At 43.7% G+C, this 20,313-nt stretch overlaps 1 protein-coding gene and 1 long non-coding RNA gene across 2 annotated transcripts in view; one reads left to right on the top strand and one right to left on the bottom strand.

Annotated features, from left to right (window-relative positions):
• Window positions 1–2,856, top strand: part of LOC149862058 (uncharacterized) — a 34,081-nt gene extending 31,225 nt beyond the window's left edge. The window contains exon 2 of the long non-coding RNA XR_016443157.1: window positions 1,265–2,856. This is a non-coding gene — a long non-coding RNA (uncharacterized LOC149862058). The remainder of the gene's footprint in view (window positions 1–1,264) is intronic.
• The window catches only part of LOC149862057 (pyroglutamylated RF-amide peptide receptor-like), a 62,871-nt gene that overhangs the window by 40,852 nt on the left and 1,706 nt on the right, over window positions 1–20,313 (bottom strand). The window lies entirely within an intron of this gene.

Raw genomic sequence — 20,313 nt, 5'->3', positions numbered from 1 at the left:
GCCTGTTACTACCCGGACTCGAAAAGTTATTACTGAAGAAGATGAAGAGGAGGATGACACACTTCCATTTTCTAGAGATGAAGGGGAGCAAGAGGAGGGCGAAAGGGGAGAAGGAGAAGAAAGTATAAAAGAAGAAAACGAGGGTGAGAGCAACCAACGACATACAGAAAATAACAAAACTAAGGGAAAGCGCGACCCCATGAAAACAGAACGTACAACCATCGTCTTCAGAACGCGCGACCGAAGCGAGTTACGAGAACTCTATTTGGATACACGAATTGGCCCAGATGAAACCCCCGCCATCTGGTTAGGCCGTCTCGTAGTCGTACATGCTATGGAGACACTGGACAAGACAGAAGCGCGATATTTAATGCAACAATCCCAGTGGAGTGGAGGAATCTGCGTGAATACCGAAATTCTAGATGTAGAAGACTTACCAGTGTTATCGCCGGCTGCCCTAGCTGTCGGGGCACTTCTCAACTGTCCCTATAGAATCCATGACGGACTCTCTACTCTACTTGAACAACCAAGAGCTTTGTCACTTATTTATGCCATGATAGGCTGCTCTTTCCTGCGATGGGATCCTAGAGAAAACCAAATTGGCAGCGCAGATTTCAGGACCACTATAGACAAGTGGCCACATAAGTACCTACCAGATCCTAGTAAAGTCCCAATTACCCTAGAGGGAGTAGAAGAAGCATACCAAGTTTATGGAGCCGGGTTTGGGCAAGCAGCTCGCCTAGTAATGATTACTGCTGTTGGCAAGCCTAGCAGTACTGTTCTTCATTTACAACGCCAACTAGACTCCCCTGCCAGTCAAACATTAAAACGATTTGCTCTACTCGCAGAACCGCAGTCTTTTTCACCCACCGGACTTGTATCTCAGTCGTCTTCTTCATTTCCCCCAGCAGCCCTTACAACTCAACCAGTATGGACACAGCCCTCGATTCAACAGCCAAATCATCCCTCCGCCTATAGTTTGCCCCAACAACCACCAGCCCAAGGACCACCTACTTGAACGTCATTAGAGCGAGCAAGATTTGGCTTCCTACCAGGGTCTACCGAAAAGAAACAGCTTCTATACCAAGGAACAATACAATCTGCAGGAACCTACCCAAACACTTATCACGTTAAAACTGACACGCCCAATAAGACATTATTAGCCCATCATAATTGGCTGAGTCGTCGTTCCGAGATAAAAGACTAGCTATTATTCTGTATATAGCTTTTATACCCTGCCTTAATCAGTTTATTTTCTCTACAGGCAAATGTATCGCATGGGACAGCCGTTCGGAAAACCTTCGTCACCCATCTTGTATACGCGCCTTGACTCCGTAGAAACCACTCCTCCGAAGAAGTGACTGTATTCCCTGCTAACGCGATACGTCAGCGAGCCTATTCATCGTTCCGTTAACACTACCCCTGCGCATCACTGTCGTAACCACTATACAACACCATCTGTCACGCCTAAAGATTCCCGTAAATGAACTATAGCTACAAGCTAATGCCCACCATGCTATGTCTATCGTTAGTGACACACTCTGTTTTCCTGTTCCTAGTTATTACACCTATCTAATGACCTATGTTGCATTGCAATTCCAAATGTTTCCATTCCACTTAACCAACAGGTTAATAGTATTCGCAAAATAGCTACCCGTGTCAACGGCATCGCTGGCGTTGGCAACAGTCTACTTTCTCAAGTCTTTAATGCACTAGGTTTTAATATTTCATCTTGGCTATCTAACCTACTTTCAGCACTCCTTAGTATTTGTACCTGTTATCATTTTCTTTTGTATTTGTTCTTGTGTTATGAAGTATATCCAAAATCGTATAAACTCTGTAAGTGCCTTTGTCTATACCAAACTTTCTAATGAACCTAACGAAGAAGAACTATTCACCATCAACCTGTTTTTAAATGAGACCACTACATAAATGTTTCACTGCCCCACGGCACGGGGGCATGTAACTGTCTTATAGTTTTTAGCAAAGACTTTATATTATTTTTTCTTTTTTTTGTGTAACTGCCGCGCGGCACTCTCACATTTATGTAACCTTGAAGTGGACTGTTAATCAAAATGAATGCTTTGTACTTTTCTCCACTGGCATTAAGCTACACATGCGCATTCTGTAAATTTCATTTCTTATCTAAAAGTGTCATTTTTGCAGAAATGAAACTTATGTAGAAAATCTGCCTAGCAATAATTATGTAAAAGAAAATTATCCTATTTGTATACTATAGTTAGTGTCATAGAGGCAGTCCAACAAACATTTATAAAAGAGGCAAAAAGCAGGAAGCAGCAGAGACGACAACTGGAAAACTCTGTGGGCCTGATCACCCCGCAGACCGGTTCTCAGCCTCCCCGCCTGGGCGTATCCCAGCGAAGATAAAGGCCTCAGAAATCCGACAACTGACAACGATTCGCTGTGTTACAGTATTGCTTTGTGTTTCCCAATTATGAGCCGTTGACCAGTTCTGGGACTTAAGGAGCCTGCAGCCGCACCTAGCTTTGGACTTGTTCCACTGTTGGAACGCAAGGACTGGCTCTGGAACCTCGTGAACCAACGGACACCCTATAGACTATCCCATTCATGAGCTGTTGACCAGTTCTGGGACTACGGAGTCGGCAGCTGCTGGCTCTGGAACCCCGTGAACCAACAGACCCCTTTAGTATCCAGCATACTGTAACTGAAGAAACATCGGAGACTCCGCTTCTCGACTGCCTCTCATCGTAGCTTAGACAGCATACCTACGCTCGCTATACTTGTATTTACTGCAACTTCGTTCCAACCGGCCTCCCCTCTTACTTGTAAGAGGGTGAGGCCAGGTGAGTGAATAAATCTTTTTATTTTACTCTATATCTACTCCGTAATAACTTTTATGACTAACATTCCATATCAATGAGCCGTTGACCAGTTCTGGGACTTAAGGAGCCGGCAGCCGCACCTAGCTTTGGACTTGTTCCACTGTTGGAACGCAAGGGCTGGCTCTGGAACCTCGTGAACCAACGGACACCCTATAGATTAAGAGACACTAACTACTTACTCTAAGTCGTCTACTTGTGCCAACTCGGCGAACCTCGAGGGCGGCTAAGAGCTACCTCAATCCCGCCCCACAAGCCGCGCGCTCACACAACTCCGCAAAGCCCGCGGCTCCCCTAAGCGGTGCCGGAGCCGCTAGCCCGGCATTTCGCCACAAGGTCTTGGTTAATTTGGGAGGTAGACTGAACAATATCATGCTAAGGAGCAGTTCCTCCCTTGAGTAATCTCATTAACTACATAACTGTGATAAATTTTGCTTCATCAAAGGATTGCATCATCTAAACAGGCCCTTGCAAATTTTATCTCATCTGATTTTATCATCCCTTGTAATGCACACCTGTTCAATTTTGTCTTATTGTCTATCCTATGGAAGAGTAAAGGGTTCCAATGATTACTCCAAGGATCTGGATAACAGCTTAGCTAACCTGGCACTAAAGCCCGGACAATAACAAGCCATCAGTTCTGATGTTACGTAGGAGTGTTACAGTTGACAAAAGCTTTCACCTGTATTTTCAAAGCAGTGCATTACAAGTCTTGTCTGTGCACAGAAGATCACTTTAACAGTATTGGGACAGTTAAAGCAGTGTCACATGCCACTGAGGAAAAAAAAGTAAGCTGTATACCTCTGTTGGTCTAATAAAAGATACCACCTCAACCACGAGTTCTGATTCCTTTTGCCTCTATGGCTACAACCTGGATACCCTTGTAAGGCATTTGACATTGTTACAATTGTGTGTGCGCTTGTGCATACACTCAGGGTTGGAAGACTGCAACTATCTCACTAAAATATCCCACCCTTCCCTGAAAGTATTCTGTCAGTATGAAATCTGTAGCCAAACAGTCTTCAGGAAAATGATGTATTCTGTACAGCTGCATGAGCTTGCATCAGGCTTGGCTTTTGTCCACTGATTTTAACATTGCTGTAATCTTTTGCAAAATGTTAGCTTGCTCATATACCGTCGTCACCAGCCTTGCCTTTTTATTGCTTTCCTGTTACTCGGCACCAGGAACACTTCTGGCAGAGGAAGCTCATGTTGGGGAAACATTGATAACCTTTAAATTAACCACAGCTCAGAAATACAGTCCTGCTGCTGTTCAACCCCAACCTTCCAATTTCAGTGCCGAGTTGAGTGTATTTAAGAAAGCATAACAGCACAGAGACAATGCATGTGAAGCGAATTATATGCGAAAGGCACTGTAGTTCTGCAGTCAAATATTTTCCACTTCAGTACTGTGGTTTAGAATTAAGTTCTTTCTTGTGCTTCATCCGGACTTGTAAAGGATGCTTTATAAACAGCCAGAGATAAACCCCACAGCAACCAGGACATATCAGTGAATGCACTTGTCCTTTCTGTGCATCATACATTTCTTCAGTGCAGTGGAAGTTACTCTTTTTTTTTTTTAACCACTACTGGATAAAGGGAGGAAGTTGGGTAGATGTAACTGGGCTTCAGAAAAACTGCCAAAAAAATGCAAAGCGTTCTAGTTTTTTGTGTTTTCTTGTCTCAGACCAACATTGCTATGCCCCTGAAACATAGAAGATGCTGAATTTTAGCCGATTTTGGATTTTAAACTTCATTGCAAAACAACAAGGAAGTTTTTTTGCTTCCCTGCCTGCCATCTGCCATCTGACACCTCCAGGGAAGGAATTGTACCTGATCTACACATCAAAGAGCTACTCAGCACAGCTCACAAAGACACTCTTATGGACCCAGAGGGACAGCCTTCCATCTTCAGCTCCCTCTGTGCAAAAATGAAGGTTATTTCCTACCTATGGGGACTTTTTACCATCTTGTACCATCTATACTTTTTCCAGAGCCTGATAAAGGGACTTTGATCCTGAAAGCTTGCAGAAAAGGACAATTTTGTTGTGATTTCCCAGTTGGTCTAATCATTTTGAAACCAAGAGTTCTAGCTTTTTGTAAATCTTCCCCTTTTAAACTCAAACTGTGGCACTAACTGAATTTAAAGAACCAAATTTAGCCCTGTGCCTGTCAAGGCAGTAAGTATTAAGACATCCAAATATATGCATCACATTCTACCACCCTGTTTTAGGACATGGAATATGGTGGCAGTGCAGGCCACTCTGTGCTAGTCCTGTGGCAACAGGAGAGTAGATAGAGCTTTTATATTTCACAGAGACCCTTTGTGCAGAAGGAAAATTTTCAGGGGGTCTTGTATATCTACGTTAAGGTCCCTTTAAACTGCCAGAGGAGGCTAAAAGAACCTCAGGGCTTGTCTGCATTACGAAACTGCTGCCTTCCTAGTGTAGACCAAACCTCAGTGTAATAAAGCTAGTATCTGAGCTCTATGCTGCTTAGATGTTAGTCAGAGGATGGCCATCTAAAACTAACTTTCTGAACATGCAGCCAAAAATTTTGGGACTCACCTTAAGCTTTGCCTAAAATGTGCTTTCTCTGCTCATATCTTCTTGGAATTGAAAACAAAGGAACTGGAAAGCCCTGCCAAACACTGGAGATGACTAGGACATTGTGGTCCCTTGATGTGTGGGAAAGCATGTTACCATCTGAGGAGAATAATGGCTTTGTATGACAGGCAAATGAAACAGGGAGGGAAAAGTCCTTGTCCTTTTCAGTGGCCCAGTTAATGGGTGCTTCAAATTTTTACGAAACAATAACAGCAGATAATAAACCCTCTAGGCAGTTGTGTAATTCTAATCAATGTGCTCGCTGGCAATAACCCCAGAATTGGCAAGGTGCATGCATAGTGTCTGGGGAATGAAGTGGCCCAAGTTCTCAAACTACTCATTCCTAAAATGCCTAAAGGACAGGATGATGCTGCCACTCTGGCTGCCAACAAACTATACTGATCTTACAGTAATTCAAATTAAAGTTATTTTTTTGGCACACACCAGCATTAAATATGCAGCATATGTGTACAGCCAGGGAGCAGTTGGTTCATGCAGCAGCAACAACAGACATACAGGTTCAACCCAAAGACTTTTTTCCTCACTTTGCTTTACTAAAGGTGTTCTAGGTAATCATTTACTTTTTTCCTCTCAGCATTTCTCAGCCTGTTTTATTGCTTCTGAAACTTATTGGGTTTGACAAGCCCAAATATTGAATTCTTCTGTTTATGTTAAAAAAAGAACAGGAAGATGAGCATTATTACAATATGCATGTCTGTGCATATCCGCTAGAGGCCAGCAAAAGTAAATCAATTCTTAGCGAAGATGATATTTGATGCTGGAAATGTCACAGGATTTCTAAAAGCTGGAGACATTTTGGGCTCCCCGCTGTGCGTGACCAGAACCTGAGCATTTTGAATAACATAGAGGTTATTTTGGATGTTGCAGGACTGTTGATTTTACAAGCAAATTTGCCTCAATGCCTGTGGGCTGTTAGGACAATAAGAAACTCTGCTTGTGGCCGATGGTCTCTGGCAATCTATTTATGCCATTTGTCTACAAAGCATGGGAGAGCTCAGAACATCCCTGCCCCTAAAGAGCCATAATATCTATTTGGATATGGCAGAGAGCAGCCCAGAGGTACTTTATTCATCCCATGCAGAAGGCTTGGAAGTTTCTGTGAGAGGATATTAGCCATCTTTTAAGGGAGTTTAACTGTAGTCCATAGTGAGGCATCAGCTCATGAACTGCAGAGCACAACTTCAAGCCTTTAAACCATTAGTTCTAGAGCTTTGAATTTCTTTCTGTCTCAGACCAGCACGGCTACCAAATATTAGGGCTGTGTGAAGCTTTGGGTGCTGATTTGATTCGGAAACTCGGCCTGATTAAGTGGCCGAATCTCTGAATCCGGATTGAATAAAAAGGTCCAAATCAATTCGAAACTCTCCAAATCTTCAGAAAAGATTTGGACAGCTTCAGTGATTTGGACAGGCCCACCCACTGCAGCAAGGAGCTGGAGCCGGACTTGGAGCTAGTAAGTGGGGGGCTGGAGGAGGGTACAGGGGACCAAGGGGAGACCCCTGCTAGGCTCCATCCCCTGCCTGCTCTCCCAGCGCCCCTGACCCTCACCTGCTCCTCCAGCCCCTCCCCATGGCTGCCCCACCTGCCCCAGCTCCCAGTGCTTTAAAAAAAGCCCCACTCACCAGGTGCTGCCAGGCAGGGGGCAATCCCTGCTGCCCCGTGCTGTATGGAGGGCTCTGCCATGACCTCCCTGACCCCCGCCTTCACTCCCCCAGCCCCCCCATGGCTGCCCTACCCACCCCAGCTCCGGCCCTTTAAGAAAAAATCCCAAGAAAAACCCCAGGACTCACCACTCCTGCAGCGGCCTTGGGATTTCAGGGGGCTTGTGGAAGAGCCCCCCCACATAGCATGAGGTAGCAGGGGGCAGCGGGGATCACCCCCTGCCTGGCAGGAACTAGTGAGTACGGGAGGTTTTCTTGTTTTTTTTTTCCCCTTAAAGGCCGGAGCTGGGTTGGGTGGGGCTGGACAGCAGAGAGGGTTGGGGCGCTCATACAGAGCCCCACTTGCAGCATGGGCCAGTGGGGGGCAGCGGGGATTGCCCCCCGCCAGGCAGCACTCACTGAGTCAGGGCTTTTTTTTTTTAAAAAGAGTCAGGAATTGGGGCGGCCGGTGCAGCTGTTGCCGGGCTGAGAGAGTGGGCAGAGATGGGTCTGGGTGATTTGGAGATTTGGCAGCAGCTGAATCTCTGAATCAGATTTGGCCAAGTCGATTCAGGACATGATTCGAATCACTGAATCAAATCACTGTCCCCTGAATCAGCCAAATCCAAAACCCAAGCAAATACTAGCTGCTTCGCACAGGCCTACCAAATACATCCCTGAAAAATGGAAGATGCCAAATTTTAGCTGATTTTGGAATTAAAGTTCACTGCTGAACAACAATGAGAGATTTTTACACCTCCCTGCCTTTCTGTCATGTGACACCATCAGGGAAGGAATCCTTCCTTATCTACACATGGAAGAACACCTCACAAAGACACTCTTATGGACCCAGAGGAACACACTTCCACCTTCAGCTGCCTCTGTGCAAAATGAAGTTTATTTTCTACCTATGGGGACTTTTTACCATCTTTAATTTTCCCAGAGCCTGAGGAAGGGTGTGTGCACCCCAAATCTTGCAAAGAAAGATTTTTTTTAATGATTTCTTAGTTGGTCTAATAAAAGGGATCATCTCTGAACCAAGAGTTCTAGAGTTTTGCATTTCTTGATGCATTAAGATATTCATCTCCCATAGTTAAACCTAGATAGTATTTCCATGGAAAGGTAGCTTTTCCTTCCTCTTAGGGCCTGATTCTCAGTTAATTCTGCACCCATGCTCAGAACACAGGTGGAAGGGGTTGGAAAGAAGGCAGCTTCAAGCCAACTTCGTGCTCTTAGTAGCCTGGGCCTCCCAGGAAATATTCAGGAATAGTGGTTAGAATTTCAGGGCACTTTCTGTCCCAGAGGCTACCTGTAATGGGGGGGCCTTCTCGGGGTCCGTCTACTGGTGGCCCCACCCACCTGTTATGGGCCAACTGCCCATCTTCTCGCCTGCCATGCCTTGTTGTTAATTAATTGTTGTTAATTAAGCAGGAGGCTGCCCACTGTATGCCCTAATACCGGGGGGCGCTATTTGTGGCTCCATTCCTCCCCTACACTGCAGCCCAAGCTCTTTATGTTGGGGTCTAGGCTGCTGTGGGCCTACCCCTTTTCTCTCTAGCTAGGCCTGTCAGTCAAAAAAGCCCCACAAATCAAGGTTTCACTCTCAGGCTCTAGGTCTCAAAAAAACCCTCACTTAGGCTCCTGCTCCTCTGTGGTGCTGGGGTCTACTCACCCCCGAATATTGCACCCTCTCTGGCACTGGGGTCAGCTCCCCCCCAAATACTGCACCCTCTCCGGTGGGGTAAGCTCCCCCCCCCGAATACTGCACCCGCTCTGGTGCTGGGGTCAGCTCACCCCCGAATACTGCGCCCTCTCTGGTGCTGGGGTCCCCACACTCCAGTGGGCCCCCAATGAGGCCTCCTCCTTCCCCAAATAGTGTCACCGAAACCACCGGTGTTAACATTAAACAAGAGAGGCAACATACCTGCTTACTTTAGATGATCATGAGGATGGCTCTGGGCATGGCGTAGTCTTCTGACAGAGACTGCAGCCATGGCACCATAGTCATTGGGAGTCCGCCTCCCTGCTGCCCCCTGGCCTTCTCCACTCGCCATTTGTAGGGTCCTAGCTTTCCTCTTCCTGTCACCCGACCAGCTGGCAGGGCTTGAGCCTTAACCCCTACTTGACCGGCCGGCCATGACTGGACGGTTCTGGACTTAAAGGGGCCACCCTGTCTCTTAGTAACAGGGTTAGGGTTCCCTGTTACACTACCAGAGTTGTGAAAAAGGACCTTGACATTACCAAGAATGATGCTTTTTGTGTTCTGTGTTAAACTATGAAACCATAATAAAGAGCTAACTGCTCTATTTTGCCTCAGATTCACAGGGGTTTTTGCAGTTTATTTAGCAGCATTGATGTTAGCATCTCATGTGCCAAATTGATGAGTTTTACCAGTGTCTTTAAACCCACATTGCACTACTGTTGAACTGATCCAAATGGAAATGCCCTCTGTTTACATTAATGCATTATATATCATACCACTGCTTTGAAGTATTTAATTAATACAATGAAACTGCAACATGGTTCTGAATGGTGTGCAAGGGGAGTGCATGTTTGATAGCACTCCTGCTCTGGGGACTTACTGCAGTATATTATCTCAGCAGCATGACTGCCATTTAGCAGTGCTGGGAATGATCATGACAGCATTGTTTTGATAACACAATTGACCTTTCTTTGGAGATGCCAATATTATGCTCTCTATTCAGTTTCTTTATTTTTCTAGCCTGAATTCCAAAGAAATACAGATCATGAGAGTAAACCTAAGCGATCACTTATACCTGTTCAAAGTACTACTGCCAAGCAAGATGGGTTGTCTTTCTCACCCACTTTTATTTGCTTGAGTTTAAACAGCTCCTCAGCATACAATGCAGTGGCCAAATCAGGCCTTAGTCAGAGCAGGCTGCGGCAGTGGGTGTTTGCTATCATATGGTAATATCTCCTTGTCATGGATACTGCGACATCCACCCATCCGCTCTCTCTACTGTATCAAGCCTAGTGGGGGGGTTTTCGCTTTAACTCTGTCTTTATTTCAATCTGGTTCTATGCACTCACTTTAATAGCACCTTGCATTAGCAGTCATTAGCAGGATCCTTTCTTCAAAACAACTGGATTACATGCAAGAGAGAATATATTAAAGCAGCATCATGCTTGCAGGTTTAAATGTACAGAGGGAGGAATGGAGAAAAAGCAAAACCTTTGCTCCAGCATTTTATGACCTCTTCACACTGTGTTGGAACCCAGATCCATGCAGTATCATGTATCTATTTAACTACACATGCTTTTAACCCAGTATAATTAGAACAGTATAAAACCATGTGTAAACTAGCCCCAAGACCTGGCTACAACAGTGCTAAGCTGAGCTATTGTAGCAAAACCTAATTTAGTTGTGATTCAGTTTGATTTAGAACCAATCTAGTTAAACTTTTCACATTTAAATTGGCCCAACTTGAAAACCAGATTACTGAAATGGGTTCACTTTTCTGTGAAATTACTTTTGCTTGGAAATATATAAAACATTTGTACATCTATGCTCCTTCCATCAAAAGAGCTCCATTCACTTTACCAGCTCCTTTAGTGCTGCATGAGACTTCATTCATTAATTCCCCCATTGAATAAATATCTTTAGTCCAGTTTAATATAGTCTTCATGTTCTGGATTTGTGCTGTAAAAGAAACTTTCCTTTATGCTGGTGGCTTTGCTAGCCATATACCAACAACAGCTTCCTGCTGGAAGAACCTCAACTAATTCTGCCTAGACACTTTATTTGCCCACGTGCAAACCTACAGAATCTTAAAACACCATGGCAAGCTAATCTTCTTTGTGATTTCTTCCCCCATTGCTAATAAAAAATCTGTCATCTCTCTTTTGAGTTTAGCATGTAAAATGTCTTCTATTGGGCCTCTGGTGTAGTGCTGTTAAAGAATCTACATCAGAGTTGATTGTATTAAACTAACACTGTCCCTCTTACCAGGGTTCTGAGCGGTCTGTTGTTCCTGTAGCATTTGAAAGAGTTTCATATATTTTTTAAATACCACAAAGAAAATCAATTCTTAACCTTCCTCCTTCCCTGGGTTTTTAATTACCCAGTGGAGAAACTCTATTTCAGGGAATAGCTCTGAGGAGCTCCAAGTTATAAAATATATTCTCTCTCCACAATCCAAAAATGTTTTTCACAACTCTCACCCTATACTCACCCCCCAAAATGTTGCACAGAAAATGTCCCCTTCTGATTCTTTTTTAATTTCCATAAAATATCTTTTCACTTTTGGGCAGCTGAAAACATAAATCTCACCAAAACTTTATATGAGGGTTTAGGTTTTGTTATATATTTAGTTTTCTTTTGCTGAGAACTATGTAATTTTGGGTTTTCTGATTCTGACATCCTCAAAACTTGTGAAGATAAATTGTGACAGAACAATCTCATTTGTTGTAAATGTTCATGTGCAAAAAAAAATCAGTATTTACTATTTGAAAGCAGTTAAAGATTATGGGGTAAGGACTGATTCTCTTCTTACTCACAGCAGTGCAAATCAGTAGGAATTGGAGCTTGTCACTGCACTCAGTCAACAAGTCTTCTCAGTTTAAAATCCTTCAAGACTTCCTCTGTAAGGAAATGGTAATCTTTATACAGGTCAGCAAAAGATGGACCAACTCAGTTCTTAAAACTATGAGAGAGTTAATGCAGTAGAGCAACAATGCACCAGGCAGCCTATGACACAGATAGGCAACTGTCATGGAAAAGCAAACTTTCCATGTAAGTCCAAGTTTAAAGATCAGGTCAGCCCCTGTCAGGCTGAGAGAGGGGTAGGTACTAGGTATTGCTGAATGGTGGGTGGGATGGGTCACTGCAATACTCAACAGTTCTTTAGCAGAAGCAAACATGAGTCAGCACAGTGATGTGACAGGGATTTAGATGTCCTTGGGTTACAGTCTGGAAATGTGAAAAAAAGGGTGAAGGCATAAATATTTGCCTGTAGGTGACCTCATCTTTAACTCTGATGGAATGGAGACAAGGACTCCTTGAGTATAGAGAGAACAAACCATTTGCTATGCGCACTTTTATACCTTAGCACTTTTATACAGAAAGGCTTGGTGACCCAGCAGGTAAAAGAACCTAGTTCAGAATTCATAACCTGTTGCCCTTAACACTGTTGCTTATCCCAGCATATCTGTATCAGGAACAGCAAAATCAGATTCAAACCCAGTGTTTGCAATTCAAAATGTTAGAAGCAGATTGTCCAGGGCAAATATGGAAGGCAACACTGGAAATGATATCTGATGATCTCCCAAAATTCCAACACAGAACAAGGTCCTACTATAGCTAGGCACTGAAGAAGAGAAGAATAAGTGATGGTACCTGCCCCAAAAAACTTAAAAGATTTTGCTGCAACATGCATTGCCAACAAGATCATGTATCCAGGATTCCCAGAACTCGTCAGAGATTGTGAAAGCAGATCTGGTTAATTGTGTGTTGGTTTTATGACTGTTGTAGAAATATCTCATCCATTTCTGTGACAGCTTTAGGCCTGTGTTCTTGACTGTCACCTGGGTGTGATTCTAACATGAAAGTATTTACAAGCGTTGTTTAGAAATGTTGAATAGCTTGAAAGGAATTAGGTTGACCCCTGCTTTCTCAAAGGCATCTTGTTTCACTTGGCTTTGTTTCTCTAAAGATAAGTCAAGTAATGTGGGAAGCTATTTTCCTGTGTTCTGTTAGAGGATGGCACAGCTATTCATGCTATCAGGGAGTTGGGGTTTTCATCACTCAGTGATACACTTCCTGGTGTCTGTTAGTAGCTTCAGTGATCACAAAATTTATAAAAGCCTCCATAAAACTGCCTTCATCCAACATCCTTGAGTAAATTACAAAGGAGGTTTTGCCCCCTTTTTCAGACAGGGAAACAGACGCTCACTCAGGCTGTTTCTCTTGATGGGTGTTTAACATAAAACAGAATTAAAAGCAGTTTTGCCTTGTCTTTTCATTAGTCTATAACTAATTTGACTATGAGTTAGTAGCAGAGCTGGGAAAAGAACAGTTTTTCAGACTTTGTACAGTATCTGTTTCTCTTCACTAGACAAAGCTGCTAGTTCCATAGTACAAGTAGAGTTCTTGGTACAGGCAACTTGTTTAACTTCACTTTACTGAGTTATAGACTGGAGCTAGCAGTCACTTATGATTGTCATAGTGAACACAGTTGTCTTTGAGAAATTCTGTGCCCTACGCTCTCTCTAGGGACTTACACTGAGTGCAAATGCTACTGGAAATGCAGAGACCAAGGGAGAAAGAAGTAACAAATGATTCACCAGTGGACTTGTGTGTCAGATATTGCATTTCCAACCTGAGATGGCTTAAAGGAGCCTGGTCTTTCTGACTAAGGGAAAGGGAGCTATATAGCACCATTTTCTGAAAAAAGCTCTTTAAAGATGTCTCCCTGTGACAGGGAACCCTAGCTTTGTTATCAAGAAAAGGACAGCCCCTTTAAATCCAAAACCTTTGGGCGCAGCCAGCCAGCCTCGCAGGGGTTAAGGATCAAGCCCTGCCAGCTGGTCAGGTGACAGGAACGGGAAGGCCAGAACCATATAAACCACAAGTGGAGAAGGCCAGGGAGGCAGCAGAGAGGAAGACTCCCAATGAGTATGGAGCAGCTGCAGCAGCCTCCTTGGGAAGAATATGCCATGCTGTGAGACAGAAGCACAAGTATATGTAAGTAGGCACTTTGCCCCCTCTTATTTTTTTAAAATTTTCATTATATGACCATAGGAGCCTATGGTTTATGTTTAATTTTAAAATGCCAGTGGTTTGTGGATGAGGCTGTAGGGGAGGAGGAAACCTCATTAGTGCTGAGGGCCGCCGTGATAGAGGGCTCAAGAAGCTCTGTTGCAGTCGGGCTGTGAGCCCAAAGTCACTTGAAGGGGAGATAGGAGCCTTGAAACCAGGTCCTAGTGGGTGGACTTAGGCGAAAGGCCCTAACTACAGAAAGAGGGGTGCGGTGTAGAAGGGCCAGTAGGCCTGCTGTCATGGAGAATATGGAACGCCTTGAGTCCAAGTAAATTATAGGGCTAGAGCCTCAGAGTCAAGCCCTGATTAGTGGATTTTGACTGAAAGGCCTAGCTAGAGAGAGAGGGGATAAGCCCACAGTGACTGAGACCCAAACATAAAGAGAAATTTATAAAATATCTGTGAGTCATGGGGGCATGTCAAGGGGAGGTAGGAGCATGCATTTTTTTTTGCCCCTAAGGCAACAGCTCATTATCATACAGGTGGTGAGCCTGGAGCCTGTCTGGGAACCTGTGGGTCAGCCTCCCTCTCTTTTTTAGAACCAAGTAACATCAAATCATGGCAGAAGAGTAAAAAGGGCAGGGGGGAGGGGAAGCTTAGAAGAAAAATTCAGCAAGATTTGATGGGGGCACATTCGCCGGCCTATTAAAAATAATAATAATGCAGCCAAAGATGGCACCCTGTCACATTCCCACATACAAACACAAGTTCCTTTTGCTTAAAATATGGGCCAAGGGAGCTCATTTTTTATCCCTCCTGGGACTGTACCCTGCTAAAAGGATGAAATATCTAGCTTTATACTCCTTCAGCTTAGCTTGGTTCAGCACTGGGAATAGCCAGTTGCAGTGCTTGTGAAAAATCTCTTTATTTGCACATTTTTATTGTTTATTCTAAGAAGACACATTTTGTTTTCAAATATGGGCTTGCAAAACTCCTAAGTGCTCCCTGGTGGAATAAATTAGAAGGCAGACTGGATTGCAGATAAAAGGTACAGACTCTGGGTGTGTCTACACATGTACTTTAACATGCATTAGCCTATTTTAATGCACATTAAAGCATCATTTAAAAACCATGGGCATTTTTATACATGCAAGCACCGCAGCACTGGGTGCTTTGAAAAGCCCCCAGCACTGCGACCCTTGCAGTTGTAGAAATGGCAAAATGCACGTCAGTGCTGAGAAAATGGCGGTGGCATGCTTTTGAACTAAAACACAGAGAAGGTGCGTTAGTTCAAAAGTACACCACCGCCATTTTTTGCGCACTGATGTGCATTTTGCCATTTCTACAACTGCAAGGGTCGCAGTGCCAGGGGCAATTGTACTTAATGCAGTGTAGTGTGCGTCAGCTCATGTGCGGAGCAGACTCTGACTGAAGCGGCGGATCACCAGTGCATCGCAGGACCAAAAATTATGAGTATAATGCCCCATGCTATTTCATTAATGCTCATTAAAATAGGCTAATACACATTAAGTGTAACTTAAAAACGGTGCCCTTTAGCTAACAAGCATTAAGACAGGCTAATGAGCATTTTCTTAATACCTCACCAGGGAGGTACTAGATTTAATGTGCATTAACTAAAGTGCATTAATGCACATGTAGATACACCCTCTCAATCCTAAATTCCTGACGTGAATCTCCTACAATGCTGGTCAGCAGTTGCTGTTAACTAGTAGCTTTTGTTCAGTGAGCTACATAGAATGACTCTGACACCTCAGTCCAGTTTTGACTGGAAAGGTGTTCAAGTTGTTGAAGTGATCACAGCCAAACCTGATGATAAGTCTCACCAAAGACTCAACCAAAGAAACAGAGATAGTCTTAATAGCTCAGAGGTAATTATTTGTTAGCATTACAGTAGCATCAAGAAGCACCATGGTGCTGGGTGCTGGACATGCATAAAAGTGAGAGTTCTAAGGAACTTGAAAAAGGGGGAGAAAAGAAGTATACTTGCACCCCTTTTTCAAATAGGAGAAACTGAGGCACAAGGTGGGTTAAGTAACTTACCCAAGGTTATACAATGAGTCTGTGGGCAAGCTAGGAATTAAACTAACATCTCTTGAGATCCAGCTCAATACTTTAACCCCAAGATGATCCTTTTAATTCACTCCCTGGTGCTTCTCAGCCACCTTCCCATTCCCATAGCTGTTTGCATTTTAAATACAGCCAAGTCCTTTCATGCAGCTTCCCTGAGACACTAGCAAGTGGCATGGTTGTAAGGATTGTCATATAGCTTGTTCTATATATTTATACTACAGCAAAGGCTTTCTTTGTGTACCATCACGAACATTTCCTTTCTAATGGTAACCTGTGCACATATAAGAAAGGACAACAACCATTAAACAATTTCAGAGCTTTTATGAAGTTGCAAGTTGCAACTGTTCAGTACAGGAACAAGTGCCTTCAGGCACTTTTTGAAGATTTGTGCTCCATAAGGTTATACTCAATTGAGTCTGCAACAAGGATCTGAACTCAGTTGGTTCTAAAACAGAGCTTAACTATTCAGCCCTGGGTTTGCTAAAAGTTTGCTAAAAGAGCAAAGACAGAGGATGTGGATCACCAAATGGATCAGGGTTAAATGACCCGCAGACTAGTTCTCGTCCTACCTTAAACCTTTCACTCCTAATGGAAAATACCTAGAACTTCAGAGCCAACAGAATGACTCAGCTGAGAATGTGGAGCAGATGGATCATGCAATAGCAAGTATTACCTTAGCAGGTACTGTAGATATATAACAGAACCAGAACAGAGTAGATGGAGATGGAAAAGTTCTGTATGATTTATTGAGTCCATCCCACTGTCAAGAAAAGATGTAGGACCCCATGTACAAAGGTAGAATGCTGAGCTGTTTTGTGGGATTGGCATAAGTACATAACCAGGCTAGGTGACTGAAACTCACTGACATTTCGGGAGAGTTGGGCCATTCTGCACTGGGTGCCCTTCTGCATCTCTGGGCCCATAAGTGAATCTGGCCCCTGGCTGGGATAGAGAATGCATCCTGGAAAAACATCTTGCCACCTATGGGGGTCCTTGACACTTAACAGGCAACTTGCAGGAGAGTTAAATTTCCTGTAGCAGGATACCTGCTGTTTTGTGACAATTAGAGGTGGTTCCCAGAATTTGAAGATGGTCACTTTAAAATAAAAGACACAGTAGCTGTGGCATTTGGAAATCAGAAGGATCTGTGCTGAAGTCAGTGGACATGATGCTGGTGTGAAGCTACTGAAGGACGAGCATCAGAACCAGGATCAGTTAAAATTAACATCCTTGTATGTTAGGGCCATTTTAAATGGTTTATCACCAACCTGATAAGCATAGCATAGAGATTTACACTTGTAATTTTGAGCAGCATCCCTGATGAGCATTCCCAGACACATCAGTGTGAATTAAGTGAGACAGTTCTGTGCATTTCTGACCTGTAATTAAAAGTGTTTTGATACAGTCATTCACTGGAACAGGTTACCCAGAGAGGTTGTGGTATCTCCATCCTTGGAGGTTTTTAAGATCCAGCTAGACAAAGCCTTGGCTGGGATGATCTAGTTGGGGCTGATCCTGCTTTGAGCAGAGGGTTGGACTAGATCAGAGGCTTTCACCCCTTTTGGATCAGTGTACCCCCAGTGGCTGGACACGGAGCAGTATACCCCTGGTGGCTGGATGCCAAGCGGGGGGTGGGGGGCAGGGGGAAGGAGGCAGCCACTACCTGCAAGCTTCTCCTGCTCTTTGCATTCAGCTGGGTGGACGGCACCTGCACGGCAGTACGGGATGGTGCATGGCAGCACTCTGTCCCCACACATCCACGCATACCCCCTAAGGCTTTCTCAAGTACCACCATACTACATGATCTCCTCAACCTAGATGATCCCTTGGACTAGATGATTTCCTAGATGATCTGCCTTCCAACCCTAATTTTCTATGATTCTATGACTAAAATGCAGGCCTTACTGAATGGAAATTATTCAGCTGCATTATTGATTAAAGATAATAGCATTGACTCAACAATTGCAGGTCATATACTATACCATAATGTGAAACTGAGTTAGAGGGGCAAAAAGTGTGCAAATTGGGTTAATTATTTTACCTGCTCCCTTTGTCAGCATTTTAGGTGGGGCACTGTAATTTTCTATAACAGACTCTTAGCTGGTGGGTTTTTTTCACAAAGATGCAGAGCTAGTTGGCTGACTCAGGGCAGGTGCGCAGTGGGACTGTCTTCCTTTCATAATATCTAATACAAATAATAGGACTCAGTATATGAAGCAATTATTCTGCTCATTCCCTATGGTGTCAGAACTGGTGGGTCCTATTAACTCCAATCTCACAGTATAAATATGTATAAATGTTTTTCTCTAAGGTAGAAAGAACTAGGGATGTGGACAGATGAAGCCCTGTAATGAAAATGTCTTAAGAACAGCCAAGTTCAGAGAGAGGCTAGTCTAAGCGCTATGTTTTTTTTTGTCATTTAAGTAAAAGTAAAGACACTCCAGTCAGGGAGTATGTTTGAGTCTTGTCCAATATGTGCTATGCTAGGAGATATTTGGGAACGCTACCTCCTTGCTGTTGCTTTAACTGTATGTGTTCATACAGCGTGCTTGTTGAAAGCCATGTAGTTCATAAGACAGGATGCTGTGTTTCAAAGCATTGTGGCTGGGGGTGAATTTCCAGGGTCGGCCACACCCAGCTGTTGCTTTAAATAGAACTATCCTTGTCCACACTAAAGACATCGTTGTATTCTAAATAATTAAAATGATGTAGTTTGCATTAAAAGTGTGTAGTCTGAGCAAAGCCACTAATCTTTTGTGTTGCGTTTTCCTATTAAGACTCTAATCTGTTAAATCAAGCGTCCAGTTTATTACCAAGCCACAGGAAGAACCCAGCTAAAATATATCTGACCTTTTGAATTTCTAATCTGCCTCCTACAATGGATTCCATGGATTGGATATACTGTACTTTGGCTGGCAAAGCAAATTGCTGCCATTTTTTTCAGAGTGTGATAAGCAGTTCTGGATCAACTGGGATTGAAATGCTGGACAAAAATTGCTGCTTGCTGTCCAAAAGAGCTAACCAGTTTCAAAAAATCAGCACAATCTCCTTGCCATACATCAGTGATCTTTCTCCTCACCACCCTTGTATTTGGCACTATCATCACACTGGTAAACGGATGCAGTTACTAGATATTGCCCAATACAAATTTTATAGCGGGGTAAGCAACGTTTTTTTGGCCGAAGTGCCAAAAAACACTACAATGCCTACCTTGGAAGGTGCCAGAGTGCCGGCATGCCAGAAAAACAGAATGAAGGCAAGATGCTTAATGTGATAAATGTCAATTTTACTGGTGCTGATTTTGACCTTTGTTCTAACTAGCAAAGATCTCAGTTGAAAGAGTTAGATTGGCCATGAGAATCCTGTTTTTTCCCTCTGCATTCAAAGAGATGAGTTTTGATGTGTGGAAATGGGTAGAATGTGTTACAACTTGTGGGAGTAGCAGTTTCAGGCAACGATAACCTGACTGAACTATCACAGAATCATAGAAAATGAGGGTTGGAAGGGACCTCAGGAGGTCACATCTAGTCCAACCTGCTAGGTGCAGTGCTCTAGGAGCTGACCTTGCCTGTGAAAAGTGGTGAAAAAGGCATCGAGTACTTCAGTCTTTTCTGCATCATCTGTCCTTAGGTAGCCTCTCCCATTCAGCAAGGGACTCACACTGTCCCTGCTATTCCTGTTGTAGCTGATGTACTTGTAGAAACTCTTCTCATTACCCTTCACATCCCTGCTACCTGCAACTCCTGTTGCATTCTGGCCTTCTGGATTTTATCCCTGCATGCCCGAGCAATACTCTTATACACCTTCCTAGTTGTTAGTTTAAGTTTCCACTTCCTGTAATCTTCCTTTTCGTGTTTTAGTTCACTGAAGAGTTCCCTGCTAAGCCAAGCTGGTCTTCTGCCATAATTCCTACTCTTCCTGCACATTGGGTCATTCATTCCTGTGCTCTCAGTAAGGTTTCTTTAAAGGACAGCCAGCTCTCCTGTTGTCCTTGCCAAATGAAGGACAAACCTGTTGTCCTTGCAAATGAAAGCTTCATTTCTGTGCCCTTGGTGTGATTTGCAAAGATCCTGATGTGCTGATTCAGTTGCTAAATGCTTGTCAAGCATTATATACACAGCTTATTGTTCAGCGCCATATGAAGTATCCCTTCTGCCATCACTCTAAATTCCTAGCGTGCTAGGATTTTTTTTGTACAGGAAGTTGCTAAGGATGTACACTGTAGCAGGGCATTAAGATCTGCCAGCTCCTTTAAGGCTGAAGCAGCCTGACCTGGAGCTCTGGGGGCTAAGCAAAGCTTCCCAGCTGTGGGTTACTGGGGCAACAGTCCAATGGAGCAATTGGGTCTCACCTGCAGGCAGTTAGGTGCTGGGAAA

Source organism: Crocodylus siamensis, chromosome 6, assembly GCF_052110815.1.
Source record: "Crocodylus siamensis isolate JL-2025a chromosome 6, ASM5211081v1, whole genome shotgun sequence".
NCBI classification, from domain to species: Eukaryota; Metazoa; Chordata; order Crocodylia; family Crocodylidae; genus Crocodylus; species Crocodylus siamensis.
Note: the sequence above shows the minus strand (reverse complement) of the source record. Positions and strands in the feature narration are given on the sequence as shown.